Source organism: Leptonychotes weddellii, chromosome 3 (genome assembly GCF_054177405.1).
Source record: "Leptonychotes weddellii isolate Sample4059 chromosome 3, ASM5417740v2, whole genome shotgun sequence".
Taxonomy (NCBI): Eukaryota; Metazoa; Chordata; class Mammalia; order Carnivora; family Phocidae; genus Leptonychotes; species Leptonychotes weddellii.
The window spans coordinates 63346175-63363113 of record NC_138371.1 but is presented as its reverse complement, the minus strand read 5'-3'; the positions used below and the strand labels follow the sequence as shown (position 1 = coordinate 63363113).

The 16939-nt window shown below is 41.7% G+C and overlaps 1 pseudogene; it reads left to right on the top strand.

Moving 5' to 3' along the window:
• The first annotated feature begins 1549 nt into the window (after window positions 1-1549).
• Window positions 1550-2712, top strand: LOC115936914 (eukaryotic translation initiation factor 3 subunit E-A pseudogene; annotated as a pseudogene).
• The last annotated feature ends 14227 nt before the right edge of the window (window positions 2713-16939 follow it).

Sequence of the window (16939 nt, the reverse complement as noted above, 5' to 3'; positions counted from 1 at the left end):
AATAATAAGGGGGGGAGAAAAGAGTCCGTGCTTGTAATGGACTAGCATGAAAACTAAGTCTGTCATTTCTGTTTTTTCTTTTTTTCTTTTTTTTTTTTTTAAGATTTTATTTATTTATTTGACAGCGAGAGAGGGAACACAAGCAGGGGGAGTGGGAGAGGGAGAAGCAGGCTCCCCGCTGAGCAGAGAGCCCAATGTGGGGCTCGATCCGGGGACTCGAGGATCATGACCTGAGCCCAAGGCAGATGCTTAATGACTGAGCCACCCAGGCGCCCCCATGTTTTTTCTTTTTTTTTAAATATTTTATTTATTTATTTGACAGAGAGACAGCGAGAGAGGGAACACAAGCAGGGGGAGTGGGAGAGGGAGAAGCAGGCTTCCCGCGGAGTAGGGAGTCTGATGCAGGGCTCGATCCCAGGACCCTGGGATCATGATCTGAGCCGAAGGCAGACGCTAAACGACTGAGCCACCCAGGCACCCCAATTTCTATTTTTTTTAAATTGTGGTAAAATATATATAACATAAAATTTATCATCTTAACCCCTTTTAGGTGGACAGTCATTTCTTTTTACCTAGAGTAGTTCAAAGTTTATCATGTAATTTTATTTATTTATTTATGTATTTACTTATTTGCTTTAAAGATTTTATTTATTTATTGAGAGAGAGAGAGTGCCTGTGCGTGGGTGAGCGGGGGATGGGGTAGAGGGAGAGGGAGAAGCAGACTCCCCGCTGAGAGGGAGCCCAATATGGGGCTGGATCCCAGGACCCTGAGATCATGACCCCATCTGAAATCAGGAGTCGGAGGCTTAACCAATTGAGCCACCTAGGCGCCCCAATTTATTGTGTAATTTTAGCGGGTTAAGCTTAAAATTCTTCGTTTATGACTCTCCTTTTTCTCGCCAGGATGGTGGAGTTCAACTTCATTCCTGTCATCATATACTTTCTGGACTGGCATCTGGTTTCTGCTGCTTGAGCGGCTCCTCATAAAGGAGATATGGCATGGAAAAGAATACTCTGTGGAAAATTGGATCTTCTTAATGATACCACATGGGAGTCTTTGCTATGGGTGTATGCAGAGAGCTTTATTCTGGTGATATTCCCCATGCTTTGAGAGAAGAAAGGACAGTAGTTGTAGTATTTCAAACAGAAACTAAACCAACTGGGAAAAAGTTTGAAGAGCCAGAGATTGCAAGGCAAATGCAGTCTAAGAGGGATGGTCGGATGCTATTTAGCTCCATGGCTGGAAAGAATAGTTTTAGGTAGAAGTATTTACAAAGGCTCTATAGCATGTCTCTCATTTTTTTTTTTTTTTAATTCTCTACCCTTCCCCACTCCAGACCAGTTTTACTATTTTAGATATTTTTTTTCTACCAACTCCCCATGAAACTTAAAGACCGGAGATACAATGTACGTTTCTTTATGTACTATATGTTCCCTATATATCTGTGCTTCATATATAAGAAGAGTAATTTATTTATTTATTTATTTTTGCCCCCAAGAACCACTCCTGGTGATATTGCCCTCATTGAGAATGCTTGCTGTATAGTTAATGCACAGTTCCAACACGAATGTGGCAATTACTCAGGATCAGCAGACTGGTATTACTCCTTTAGAGTGTGGGTTCCAGCATATGATAGCTATACTGAGTTCATTCTGGGAAAGCTCTGAAATCTTAATGCTGAGAAGCTGCATACACACACAGATAATGGCCAGACCATATATGACAATTGGATTCTGACTCACAACCTCTACAGCAACCTGCCCAGAGTGGCCAGGTTTCTAACTTGGAACTAACCAAAAAAAGATCAATATGCTCTCCAATCCAATCTTGCAAGATATTCCTCTTCTAGTTAGCCCGCCTCCTGTTTTCCCATGCCAATAATTTCCAATCAGAACATACTTGAAGTCCCCCTGCTTTTTTCTTTTTTCTTTTTTTTAACTTATAAAGCACTCCCACTCCCCTGCCTGCCAATCCATCCAAATGCCAAGTGATGCTGGTTGTTCAAGTTCTGAAAATATAGCCTTTGATTTTTCTTATTTGGGTGGTCTTTGTTTATTTCCATAATATGTAATGAAGGTATAACCATGGAAGACCTTATATGTTTAAAAAGACACCATAAATAATAATTCTCTCATTTCTCTATTCCAGTATTTCAGCAGCAAGCATACCTTATTCATTGGTATTTGTTTTCTCTGACCTCCCCAAAGGCTGTTATAACATCATTTGTCTAGTCCTTTATCAGCCACAGTATCTTAATAATTTAAATGATATGCCCACATTTTGTGGCCATTTGACTGTAGCAGTTATAATATTCAAAGATGCTTGGAAATAGAGGCAAGTGCTAAAAAACGTAAGTAAGTCACTCAGTAGGAGTCTTATATAGAAAAATACATGCCTACTGAGTTTGTTGAATACTTAATGTTAACTTTGACTTTGATGGCGCCCAGGAAAAGGTTCAGTGCTCAAGTGACTACTTCTTGAGGATTTCATTGCAACTGTTTTCTCTCTTCAAACAAAAACAAAAAAACCAAATGTTTATCTCTTTCTAGTTAAGACTTGTCGTCACATCCCCCAGTGTGTTAGCGCTAGTATGCTGGCAGCCAAACTCTAAAATAGTTCAAAAGAAACAATGGATTATGAATTTGATTAGAAGTGTTAAAAACAAAATTCAAATGAGTAAAGTGGAAGATCTAATTGGCTTTATTAAATAATTCATCAATCCAACAGCATCTCATCCGGCAGGTAAAAGGAAGCTCAGAGAAGTTGTACATAATGGAAGGTTTTTATAGGAAGGAGGGTGGGACAAGGAAGTTATTAACAAAAGAAAAAGAGAGGATTATTCCAGGTAAGGTAACCTTCCCTTAGGGGGAAGGGTGGGGGAATCTTTTGAGGTGGATTACCTCGTTTTCCTTCTGGGGATGGTGAGCCCATGTGACAGATTACCTGATTGGTGCTTATCAGAAAATTCCCGACTGTCCCATGAAGACTACATATCTGGAGGAGATTGGAACTGCAATTAGATTAGATATTAAGTCTTGTTTTGGTAACTTGGTTTGTGTGGTTCCATTTTGGGTTTGTGGCGTTCTTTTTAACAGAAGATTGATTATAAATCAGGTTATGTGGTTATAAGTAACATCGCAAAGACCACCCAAAGTCATTTGGATAGAAACTAGGTGATGGCCATGAATATTGCCATCAGAGGTTCCTCAATGGGCAACTCAGGGCTCTGGCTTCTACGAGGAAGACCAAAAAACTTCAACATGGAGGGGCGCCTGGGTGGCTCTGTCCGTTGGGCGGCTGCCTTCGGCTCACGTCATGATCCCCGGGTCCTGGAAACGAGCCCCGTGTCCGGCTCCCTGCTTGGTGGAGAGCCTGCTTCTCTCTCTCTCTCTGCCTGCTGCTCTGCCTACTTGTGCTTTCTCTGTGTCAAATAAATAAATAAATAAAATCTTAAAAAAAAAAAAACTTAAGCATGGTAAATCTATTAGCAGATTTACAATATATATTTTAGGAAATATTATTATGCAGATTTACAATATATATTTTAGGAAAACTTTTTGATATTCTGATATACAGAATACATATATTTTGATAAACATTTAGCTTTAACTCAGCCAAGGTTCATACTTACTGAAATGCTCCTTTGCCAGCCAGTGTACCGGGAGTCTCACAGTGAACACGTCAGGCCCATCACGGAGATCACAGTGTTTACAAATGAGTTTACAATTGCTAATCCATCCAAGCTTGCTAGCAAAATCCACGACCAAATTCTGGAGATGACTGGGCTTTACTGGCCCCCCACAAAAGCATTTTTTTTTTTTTTTTTTGCAGGGAGGCTGGGGAAGAATATTAGAATTCCCAGAGGCCATGAGAATGCCACTGAGCTATGGCTCTGATGTTTTGAGTGAGACAGTCCCCTAGGAGCCTCTCCTTCTATTTCCTTCCCGGGGATTGCTGTCTTCTCTTTTCATTGTCCCTTCTTTGCCAAGTATCCCCTGGCATAATCTCTCCTCCAAGTGAGTTCCCTCAGGCAAAAGCCCCACCTCTCCACCCCTTTCTCCACTCACAAACTCCATTTAGTCTGATGAGCAGACATGATTGGACCTACACTTTTATCAAGACTTTTGAGGCCAGAGCCCTTCCTGATTCTCCAAAGTGGTGACAAATATACCTCTGTCACTGCCTTTACTGTATTATATCGAAATGACCTGTTGTCTTTCTGTCTCTCTTACCCTGCTTTGACGGTGGCAGACATGTTTTATTATTATTTGTATTTCCAGAAACTACAGCAGGGTTGGTCTGGAGTGAACTCAGCAACGTACCAAAACCATGATCACAGAAACAACTGCTTCTTCCAGCCTCTCGACATACCACCCAGAAGGCAGCGAGAAGAGGAAAGAGTGAAGATTTGAAAGTCAGACAGACAAGCCTGGGTCTGTCATCCAATTATTATATGCCCGTGGGTCTTTTTTTAACCTACTTCACAGAGTTGTGGAGATTTAATGAGATAATAAATGAGTAATTTCAGCTACTCCCAGAAGCTTTCCATGTTGATGATTTCTGCACATCTCTCTTTAGCTGGGATCTCTCTGCTGGATCCTGAGCTCTCGGATGTCCCAGCCTGGCTCACTCAGAAGCCTATCAGAGGCAATGTGGCCAACAGTAAGCTGATCATTCATTATTGCTGGCACCGCCCATACTCACTCCCCAAGGGCCCGCCAAACACCAAGTTTGCTCCTTCTCCCTCAGGCCTCACCTCCGCGAGAACTATCACCTGCCACATTGCCCAAGCCAGAAACCCAGGTGTCTACTCATTCCTGACCTTACACAGCAGCCTCTTTAATATCTCTGCTACTTGTCCACACCCCTCTAAGCTCAAGACCCTCCCTTTAGTTCAGGCCTTCCTCTCTTCCCATCCTAGTCGCTGCAGCGGCCTCCTCTGACGGGCTTCTCCTCTTGTATTTTCAGTCCGGTGCAGCCTCCATCGCTTTCCTGTTTACAGTTAATGGCTTCTCCTGCTGACAGATAAAGCCGGAGTTCCTTTTCATGATCTGATCTCTGCTTAACCTTCCTTCTTACCGCTTCTCCCAACTCCCCCACCTACGCTAAGTTAGGGGCACTTCTAAGCATTGCTGCTCTCTCCTTCGCTTCCAAATCTTCAAACACGGTGCTTCCTCTGCCCGATACTCCATTCCCCGTTTTCTTAGTGGGGCTAAATCCTACTCAGCCTTCTGGACTGGGGTGCAAGCTCCTCTGAGAAGCTCTGTCTACCACCCCTCCGAGTGAGGTGCTTTGCCTCTGTGCTCCTAGAGAGCCTCACGCCTCACTTCTTTTAACTAAATGCTCTCACTCCGTAATGTAATTATTGTTAATCTTAAAAAAGCCAAAACAAAAAACCCGGTTGGTTACTTTACCAGCAAAAAATGGGTTTATATGGGAAAAGCAGAGAATTGCCATTGCACCCCAGCTAGCTATGGCAAAACCATAGGCAAGTCTTCAGAACAAAGGAGAGAAACACTCTTTTATAGAGGAAAGGGGGGCGTTGCAAGGGGCTTTCATAAACAAAAAAATCTATTGGAGTAAACTGGGAGTTCGAAGTATAGTGGCCCTTCATTGGCTGAGTTGCACAGTCTCTCATTGTTTGGGCTACTGAGGGGGTGGCGGGGACTTCTTCGCGCTGCTGGGATAGTAAAGTGGTATCCGTGGAGTGCAAGGTGCGTCTCTTCCTCTTCGTTTGCCAGTGATGAGCAGTTGTGGGGCGTGGAAGCTTCCCCGGCCAGCCTTCCGACTCCAATCTAAACAAGACGTCCTTCTATCAACGTTCACAGTATCTAATGTAATAATAGCTACGGGCCCCATGTTATGTACTAGAGATTCTTCTAAGTTCTTTACTTGCATTAGCTCACCTAATCCTCCCAGCCACCCGATGCCATAGGCACTGTGATCACCCCTACTTTACAGATGACACACAGAGAGGCAGACGTTCCTCCCAGTATCACACAGCCAGCATTTGGACCCGAGAGGCCCGACTCCAGTCCACCTAATTATCTACTATGCATTTTTGTATGCCGTGAGCTCCAAGGATTTTGTCTACGTTGTTCACTGATGTACTCTCAGGGCCTAGAATAAATTCTGGCATGTAATAGCTGCTCATAATGTGTTTACAGACTCACTGAATGAATAAATGCTAATTCATTTGTGTCCCTCCCTTCTGAAGGGCCAAGGACTGGGTTTTATTCTGTTTATTTCCAGCAGCTGGCCTGGTACCTGGCACATAATAAAATTGTCAAGCTCGTCTTGCTGCGTAGGTTCATGCCACTCTGAGTTCTAAGAGGCTCTTTTGCCCCGTGCTTTTTTGAGACCCTGCATCCACCCTACCACTCCATAACACACTTTGCTGCATGTCAGTTTTCAGTGTATATAAAAAAATCTGGTCAGCTGCCGCTTGACAGCTGGAAAAACAGAGCTGCGCTGGAGCCAAACAATTTTGTGCCTCAGAGAAGCAGGGAGGAGAGCCTCCTGCCTCATGCGGGTATGTGGGCAGAGGACTGAATCATCAAGTTCTTTGCGTTCCTTGGAAAAAGATAACTCAAAGGAATATTACACAACATGGAGAAATGGGGACTAAGCAGACACATGGAAATGACTAAAATGGTGGAAAATACAATCCTCGAGGCTAAAAATAGTTATGAGAGGAAAAAGCTGTGGACCAATATTCCAGTGCCCCGAAGGTCCGTGCATGAACAGGTTCCATTGTGAAGGATGTTAAACAGATGTTCGCAGGAAGAAAGGAATGTACGTGCCATAATCTTAAGCTGCCCTTTGAGGAGCTGAGACAGAGGGGAGAGTACAACTTCTCTAGGGGAAAGACAGCCTGGGCTTCCGCAAACCCTTATAAAAGGATATCCTCAAGTGGCATGTGACCCAGGAAAAAGGCAAGGGGGTCCAGGGTAGTAGGTATATTTGGCAATTTTCCTTTCCTTAGATTTAAAGTCCCAACAGATTTTTTTAAATGCATTGCAGAATTTCTCTAGAAACTTTGAAAACTTTGGGTAGGGTGGGGGCGGGGGCAGGTCAGAATTTTGTGGTCATGCAAATAAACACTCTTTGTCCCAATCTCTGGGTTATGTGGTAGCTAACACTGGACAGACACACACGTTGGTACAGTTGAGAGTGTGGACGGGCTGCCCACTCAGGCTCTGCCTCATTGTCTTTTTGGAGCAGCACTTTTCAAGCGGTATTTAAAGATTAAAGAGGTATGGGAAATAAGTAAAACATTTCCAAAGAGCACATGGTAGTCTCCACAAATGGGAGTGGAGTTGTCATTAGAATTATTTTTCATCAGACACCTGGGTGGCTCAGTTGGTTAAGTTACTGCCTTCGGCTCAGGTCATGATCCCAGGGTCCTGGGATCGAGTCCTGCATTGGGCTCCTTGCTGAGCAGGGAGCCTGCCGCTCCCCCTGCTTGTGCACTCTCTCTCTCTGACAAATAAATAAATAAATAAATAAATAAATAAATAAATAAAAAAAATTCTTTTCACTAGCATTATTTTAATTTTCCCTCTAGGATTTCTGAGGTATTGCACCACCATGACAAAGTTTAAGGTACATCCCAAAGCCAGAGGAGCGGATGATTAGAAAGAAGGGATTAGATTGGTTTCCCAGCCGGAGTCACTGGCTAGGAGGGACTGTGAGGAGTCTCGTATTCAGCAGTTTGTCCCACAGGCAGTGCTCGAGCTCTTGGAAGGGAGGTGCTACGTAAATGTGTTGTAGTGATGAACGCCCTGCGGCAGGAGGACGAGGGTGTACAGAGATGTAATCTCAAACTCTTTGTTGTAGGTTCATCTTTTCTGCCCAAGAATGCACACACCTTATGGGCAGGGACCAGATCTTCTAATTCCTATTTATAACCTTTCTTTTTCTTTCTCAGGGTTTTCAGGAACTAAGAATGCACATATGGACAAAACCCATGCAAAAATTCAAGATACTTATATTGCTAAACATATGCAGAATGTTAGATAAATACAGTTCATAAAAGGATAAGGGCAAGAGTTTCTTTCTACCCAACGATTTTGTGCAACTCCCGATATGCTAGCTCTAGTGGTGAACTGTGACAGCCCTGGGCCCTGCAGAGACCTCCACCTGACAGCCGTAAGCTCCTTCCTGGCTCTCAGAGGCTCAGGAATGCACCGTGTCTGCATCCTTGCCCCCAGAGTCCTGCTGTCCTCTCTAGGCCAGACAGTTGCCTTGAAGGAGGAGTGACCAAGGCATTCTCACTTTTGAGGGGAGTGAAATAAAACCGCCCGGGCAAACCAGGTTTTCCAATTAAAGTCCATGGATCTTCCTGTTTTCCCAAGAAGAGCCTCTGTTTTTTTCCTATACTCTATTGAAAGCATTGCTGATAGACAATTTTCAGTAACTATCCTCCCTATTGTTTTGAAAGGCGATGCTTAGTAAGTAGGTTGTTTATGTTTAGCAATTTCCCTTCTCAGTTTTATTCAAGCACAGAATTTACTAAAAAACAAATGACTCTTTTATTATTTTAGTAGAAATCGTGAACTTAATTCAAATATACGTAGGATCAGTTTTCTGAACCTCTTTTCTACCCAGTCATCCCTGTGGGAAGTTAATGCTTACGTTTGGGTGAAGTACTTTTAACTAGTGCTTAATGGAATATATGCCATATAGATGTTATTTCTCTTAGTCATTCACTTAATGATTGGGCGATGTTTACTAATCCTTCCTGATGCTGCAAGGGATAAGAAAACAAGTATGTAAAGGTTAGATTTGAGCCATGTGGTATTGCTGATCCCTGACTATTTGTGATGTACAGTACAACCCAATATGTCTAAGGTTTATCCATAAAACAGTACGTCCTATACTGTGTCAAATATAAAATTGATATTGGAATAGTAACATTGTGTTATTAAGAAAAACTTAAGAAGGTAAATTCAAATATTGTTTTAAATACAGCAGCAAAATAGAAACATAATACCATGTTCCATGCTATAATAAACCAGTACTTGATGAGAGAAGACACTATTTTATTTTGTACCCTGTAACTAAACATCAGTCTAATAATCTATAAAAAATAGATTAACTTACTATCAACCCTAATGCCAATAACATTTTATGAAACGACTCTTCACTGTGTTCTTTGAGTCAGAGGTGAATTGTGTTGAAGAGATGTAGGAAATCTTCCTTTATCTCACCGAAGACTATGTATTTCAATAAGAAATGCTTTACATTTTTTAACTACTCTGTACGAATAAATAGTGCTAACACAAAATTAATAAAAACTGATCAGTAAAAATTTTAATTCACTGTTATAATGAGAATTCCAATAAACATATGAAACATTTTGGCGTTGAAAAAATTCTGACTTATGTGCAAACGTAACCCCCTCCTTTATATTTTTGTCCCAGTATACAGTAATAATTCACAACTTTAAATTATGCAAAAGAGCTAATGCTCCTTTTCAGTTTGTGTGCATCTAATGGACAGTCTTAATAAAGAAGCTAATGAGCATCTGATAGCATGGTACAGCGTAAACCTAAGGAGGAAACTAACAGATTCACTAATCATGGAGCAAATTTTTTTCTGTGGAAAGCAAGGAAATGCAAAATCAAAGAATGACTGCATCTTAACTAGAGGGAAAACATTCCTTCTCTCCTATCAGTTCCAGGAAGTTAGATGAGGACCTCTAATCCCATTAGAGATACATACCTTCAAATGCTTGAGTACTTTATTACCAGAGATTTTCCCTCTGGATGCTGCAGTTTAAGATTTTTAAAGGAATAGTTATACTTTAGAACTCATGAGAAGTCCCTACTTTTTAAAATTAATTTATTTTTTATTCAAGTATAATTATACACAGTGTTATATCAGTTTCAGGTGTGCAATATAATGATTCAACAATTCTATACATTTTTTCAGTGGTCATCAGGATTAGTATACTCCTAATCTCCTTAACCTATTATTCCCTACCAACCTCCCCTCTGGCAACCACCATTTTGTTCTTTACATTTAAGAGACTGTTTTTTTGTCTCTTTTTTTCCCTTTGTTCATTTGTCTTGTTTCTTAAATTCCACATATGGGTGAAATTATATAGAATTTGTTCTTTGACTGACTTATTTCACTTAGCATTATATCCTCTAGCTCCAATCATGTTGTTGCAAACGGCAAGATCTCATTATTTTTTATGACTACATAATATTTCATAGAAGTCTCTGTTTTCATCAATGGGGAGCATTCAATTATAGTCATTTCCCATGGAGTTTTGTGTGATGGGGTTTGACCTGTGTTAATTGTTTTAGTGCTTTCTCTCAGTATTCTTGAGAAACTGAACAAACCTTTGTGGACAGTCCACAGTGTGCTCTTCCTCCCTCATATCAGTCTCCACACTCAGCCTTCCCACTTCCTGGTCCCCAGAACCACTTGGGAGTGCAGGGCCCCACCACTTCTAGCAGCCTTCCGACTCCTAGTGCCCTCCATGTTCCTTGCCCTCCTCACCCCCACCCCTCGGTTGGGTCTCTATACTCTGCTCAGAGAGATTGTCCTCAAATGCAAGGTCGTCCTATTGTTTCCAATCCTTTGACCATTATCTATAAATTCCTTTGTAACCCCTCCTCCCCTCCCCGCCATCCCTGCGCCCTCTCAGTGTGACCCTATTCTTCATTCCAGGCCCTTGCTCATTCAGTACCCTCTTCCAGGACCTCTCTTTCCAGCAGCATCCCTGGTTTCCTGCACCCAAACAAACCCTGCTTGCTTGTGAAGTCTCTGCTTGGAGGCTGCTTCCTCCAAGTCATGTTCCCAGATCCCGAAAATCTGAATTCTCTGAGCACCTCAACCTTCCTCTCCCTGTAGTTCTGATCACACTAGATGACCATAGTCTCTTTGCTTTTCTGAAGCCCTCTATAGTTTGTAAGCTCCTCGAGGACAGGGCCTCTTGTTTGTCTTGTTCAGCATTGTATTCTCAGGGCCTAGCACTGAGCCTGGCTCAGAGTAGACCCTGAACATACGCTTGTTGAATGAATGAATACAGACAGACAGGCAGACATATGCACAATGGCGCTTTGGGCAGAGTTCCTATCTTTGAAGAGCTTATAGTCTGCTTTACTTTCTGTACATTGGAAGACTATGTGGGATAATAATAAAAAAAAAAAACAAAACAGACCTTTTAATTAGATCTGGATTTATACCTTTCAATTTCCCAACCCTGTGAATTAGGGTGATTTATCCAACCGTCCTTAGATTTAACATATGAATCAGTATAGGGATAAAAGATGTCTATCTGGTGGGGTTCTTGTAACTTTTAAAATAAGATCAATTAAACGTGCTCTAACAGGCATGTGGTAACATTGGCCTCCTTCCTCTACTGACATGCAACTCTGTTTCCATGTAACACAAATCTCTGCTCACCTTTCTGGTGGACTCAAGGTGCTCTCCCCTCACATATGTGATCACAAGCTCACACGATTTTAAAAAATCATATTGGGAAGACATTAGAGAGTTTATTCATTTATTAAAAATAATAGTCACAAATATAATACTTAAAAACAGATGCATGTATCAAGAATTTATAAGCATTGTATATCAAATACCCTATCTTATTGTATAGGATAAGTAAAATTTTTTTTAAAGATTTTATTTATTTATTTGTCAGAGAGAGAGAGAGCCTACAAGCAGGGGGAGTGGCAGTCAGAGGGAGAAGGAGAAGCAGGCTCCCCGCTGAGCAGGGAGGCCCATGAGGGACTTGATCCCAGGACCCCGGGATCATGACCTGAGCCAAAGGCAGATGCTTAACCATCTGAGCCACCCAGGCTTCCCTAGGATAAGTAAATTTAAAATTAGATTTCAATGGGCAGAACTCTGTTTTATGGTGTGAGGTTCAAATTTAAGGCCACTGTTAAATTTCATCGTGCATTACTGTAAGTATTAATTGTAACGGAGTAAACTTAAAGTTTTAAATTTCGAATGTAAATTTCAAAACACTGGAATTATATGTTTATACTTGGTAATAATAATATAAATTCGAGATCAAAATTTTTCTCTAAATAATAATAGTAATTATTCATTTTACTTGACTCTGTAGTGAGTTAAAAGATATGCAGAAAAGAGATCCAAGAACGCCTTCATTACTATTATTTTTTCAGTGAAAACATGTAGCCTAAACTAGGACACAACGAAGTGAGCCGAGATAGCCTGATTTCCACAAAATTTGCAACGCAAGGGCTAGTCTTACATGTGCTCTTCACCGGCTGGATTGTGGCTGATCATGGCGAAGTGTTTTGATACTGTTGGTTTGGCTCTTAAATGAAACTGGATCCTGACAACAAAGTTCAAGAATTATTGTCGGCTTCTCTGCATAACTTAGAAGCATCTCCAAAGGCATATGTACTATTGCCCTGGCAGACATATATACATGAGTACAGTGTAACACCTCCATCCTCCATGCTTGGCAAGTTTATGTGAATGTTCATTTTTATAGCCGCTAACTTATTAGCTGTGGATTACGTTGTCACTTTGTGTGTTACATTTCCAAGCATAAGAAGTGTGAGTGAGTTCTAAGACATGTGAAATGAAGGATCAGCTCGCAAAAGCTGGTCTTGAAGGCATCAGAGAGTCGGGATAAAGACTTCATCATGCGGTTCATACAGCCTGCCAATTCTCTGATTGACAGCTCTCTGTATGGCAAGTCTTGAGGGATTGGGTATTTAAATCTTAATTACAAAAAAGTGTTACAGAATACTAAAAATCATTCAAGGAAACTGGAAGGCTTATAATGTAGAATTCCTCTATTAATCTCCTATACAGAATAAAATTTGATTGACAGGATCCATACAAATAGTGTAAAGAAATTTAGGAAATCAGTACAAAACTGAAGGGAATATTTTAAATGATGTGCCATAAATGTGTCCTCTTTTATAAGTTAAATTGCTCTACAATCGTATACACACAAATAAAACAGATTAAAATGAGCTTTATTATAAGATGTAATCCTAACTGGCTTGAAGAGCTAAAATCTCAGTAACAATATTCAAATAAACGAAAATACAATACAAATAGCTGCTTTGCTTAGGGGGAAAAACACACACACACAAGAACTCTATTACAGAAAAAAAGGGGAGGGTGTATTCCAAAAGACAGAAATAAAACAACTGTAGAGAAATAATTTAAAAATAAAAACTGAAAAACATTCAAGAGCACCAGTTATGCTCTTGCTGTCCTCATCTATGTCATTCCCTTATCAATTTATTAATTCAATAAACACTAAGAGACTCCTCTGTCCACACCCTTTTCCAAGTGCAGAGACTATGGAGATAATGATGGCAAGGTCAGAGTCCAGCGGGAAGGCACTCCCGAAAATAGGTGATTGCAATGGGATGTCTGTCATTCACATATAAATAAAGAGCTTGGATAACTTTTGTTCCTCTCTTACCCCATAGCCACCCTCCTTCCTTCTCCACCTTGCTTTTCCCTGGGGAGGCTGATCTGTACAGACTACTGGATCAGTGGGTTTCATTGCCCTTTGGCTTCTGGTTGGGTTCAGCCAACAGGACCCTGGCAGCAGATCAGAGGAAGGGATGAACATGAGGTCAGGTATTAAATCTCCTGCTCCTTCCACAGTGGGCTGCCTGCATCTGTTGACCCAAAGTCACAGCTTCTTTCAGGTAATGTTTTCAAATTTCAAATTACCCATTTGAATGTGCCACCTGTTTTCCGCCAGGCCTGGGGACAGAAACATTGTGGGAACACAGTGGAAGGAATCCTATGAATCCATAAAGACTTCACAGAGGAAGTGGCAGTTGAACTGAGTCTTTAAGGAAGGGTAGGAGTTTCTGAGGAGATGGGGGAGAGGTTGGCTGGAACACAGGGCAAGTGGATGAAGGGAAGGAAGATTTGAGGTGGATTTTGAAGGGCCTTGTGTTTTCTTACAGAGGGATTTGGACTTAGGCAACAGGCAATAGGGTATTTTGGTGGGTTTTTAAGCAGAAGGTAGGTGATAACAGTATAAAGCAGTGTTTCTCAAATCTGATTATTACATGCATCCTTATAATGGAAATGATTTTTGAGGACTTATTCAGGGTTGACCTAAATTACTTTTATTATAATACGTATCCTATATATATCAGCTTCAACTAGTTATATATCAATTTCTTCTGCTTATAGTTTTTTAAACAACTGGAGAACCAAAATTAATTTACATAATAAATAAAAACAAAACCATAGGGGTTCAAAATTCACACTAACATTAATTTTATGTGAAGGATTATGTTTTGCTGACATAAATTCACGAAAAGAATGAATTTCATTAATCATGAAAGAGTTCCATAGGCCTATAATACCTCGTGTTTTCAGATGAGTCCGTTCTTCCACTTCTTTTTGCTGCTCAAACAGCTGTGCATCTTGGGCGCCTGGGTGGCTCAGTTGGTTGAGCGCCTGCCTTCGGCTCAGGTCATGATCCTGGAGTCCTTGGATCGAGTCCCACATCGGGCTCCCTGCTTGGCGGGGAGTCTGCTTCTCCCTCTGACCCTCCCCCCTCTCATGTGCTTTCTCTCATTCTCTCTCTCTCAAATAAATAAATAAAATCTTTAAAAACAAAAACAAAAACAAAACAAAACAAAACAAAAAAACAGCTGTGCATCTTTCATCTACACAACATGCTGTGAGGTTATTTGACCTTCATTTAATATGTTAAGTCTCCCTCACAACTTAACTGCTTAAAAAGCCCCTTTATTATGCTTTCTGGATTTTGTGAGTCAGGAATTCAGACTGAGCACAGTGGGGAATGGCTTGTCTTCTCCGCGTGAGAGCTGGGGCTCAGCTGGGAAGACTCAAGGGCTGGAGGTAACTCAACATCTTCACTCTGGTAGTGGATGCTGGGTGGCCAACTGGAGCTTCAACATATGTCTTTGCAGACAGTGTCAGCTTTCTCACAGCTTGGGACCCTCAGGGTAGTCCGGCTGCTGCCATGGCAGCCCAGGGCTCCCGAGTGTCCCGGCTCACACGGTAGAACCTGCCTCACATTTTCTGACCTAGCTTCAGAAGTCACACAAGGTCATTTCCACTGTATTCTATTGGTTACAGTGAGCCACAAGTCCGCTCCGATTCAGGGGGAGAGGACATGGACCCCATGTCTTGGAGTCTTGTTGAGAAGAATGTCATAGAGGGTTTTTTTAGCTACTTTTTAAAACTGCCACAGGCTAGAGTAGTTATCTTATTAAACACAAACACAGACAATGAACACTAAAAAAAGCACCTTTTTTTGTTTGTTTGATTATATGGTGGTCATCTGGGTGATCTAGAATATGCTTATTAATAGAATAATAATTGAGATTTTTTTTTCCCCCTCAGGCTCTAAAATTGGCAATTAGGTTCCAAATCTGAGAACAAATGGGATCGTAAGGATCTCCCATTTTAGAGGGTTTCCTGTTAGGCATTTGGGACTAGGTACCCCATTTGGGACTTAGGAAATGGCAAAAGGACCTTGCTTTCTCCTTTCCCATGGAATGCAGAGTGCCATAAGGTCCCCAGGAAGAAACATATAAAATGTGTTACTCTGCCGCCATATTGCATGTTATGAATGGCCAAGGTGGCTCTTTGCCGGCTGGGCATGTACTTATCTATTTCCCCAGCCAGTTGCAGACTTTCTATCCTAGACAAAGAGCGAATATGGAACACTGCTAGTGGAGCACTCCAAAAACTCTCCATCCACTTATTCACTGTCTGTTGTGGTGACCCACTTCCACACAGATTTACCAGCTTCCCATAGGTGCAACCCAAGAGCACCTTCCTTGTCACTCTTCAGTGTGCCTCTGGCTTACTGCCCCAGGGCTTCTCAGCTGCCATGGCTTTGGGTTCCTGCAAGAATCAACTTGGCACCTCCACATGCACAACCTGGAGGTGTGGGAAACGAATGCCCATGGAGCAGTTTTTGACTAAGGGGATGGGAACTGATGGATCAAGCTTGCCATGTTCATCACCTGGCATCATTCTGAATGCATTTGAAAAGGGTCCCCAGAAGGTCCTATGGGATTGAAATTCAGTCGCCCATAATGGTGGCTCTTTTGTCTGCCCATCTTTTTATTGATTTTCCCTCATTTTTTGCTTCACTCTTCCAGTTCTTAACCTGGATTCACTCTCCAAATAAGCTATCCACAGGCAAGTCTTTGTTTCAGGCTCTGCTTTCAGAGACCCACACTATGACAGGGTCCATGGAGCTGCTGGATAAATTCATATTGCAGATGTCCAAGGAACACTGCCACAACCCAAGGCCGGTATTGAGGGGGAAGGAGGGATGTCAGAGAAATCAGGCTATGTCTCCTGTGAGCCAAAGGCCCCAATCTCTGTCTTTACCCATGTTGGTCATCTGGCCATTCTCGGCTGATGTACTCTTTAGTGGCATAGAAACTAGGCAAGGGTGACTGCTCTTTTAAGGCATGTATGTGTTCTCTAACTTAGAGTTTCATCACCATCTAAAATACTTGTGTGTGCTAGCCAGCTTCCAAAGTAGACCCTAAGGACTCTTTGCCTTCTCAAATTCATGCCCCACATGCTCCCCTCCCATCTTGGATAGGGCTCATCTGTGTAACCAGTAGGATATTATAGAAATGATGGAGTGTGATATTTGAGGCTAGATCGTGAAAGACACTGTGGCTTCCACTTTGTTCTTTCTTGAATCACTTGCTCTGGGGGGCAACCAGTTACCGTGTCCTGAGGGCATTTAAGAAACTCTATGGAGATGGCCCTATGGTGAGAAAATGAGGCCTTCTGCCAGTAGCCAGCAACAACTTTGAACTGCATTAGTTTCCTATTGCTACTATAACAAGTTATTACAAATGTAGTGGCTTAAAACAATACAGATTTATTATCTTACAGTTACAGAGGTCATAAATCCAAAATCGGTCTCTCTCGACTAAAGTCAAGGTGTTGGCA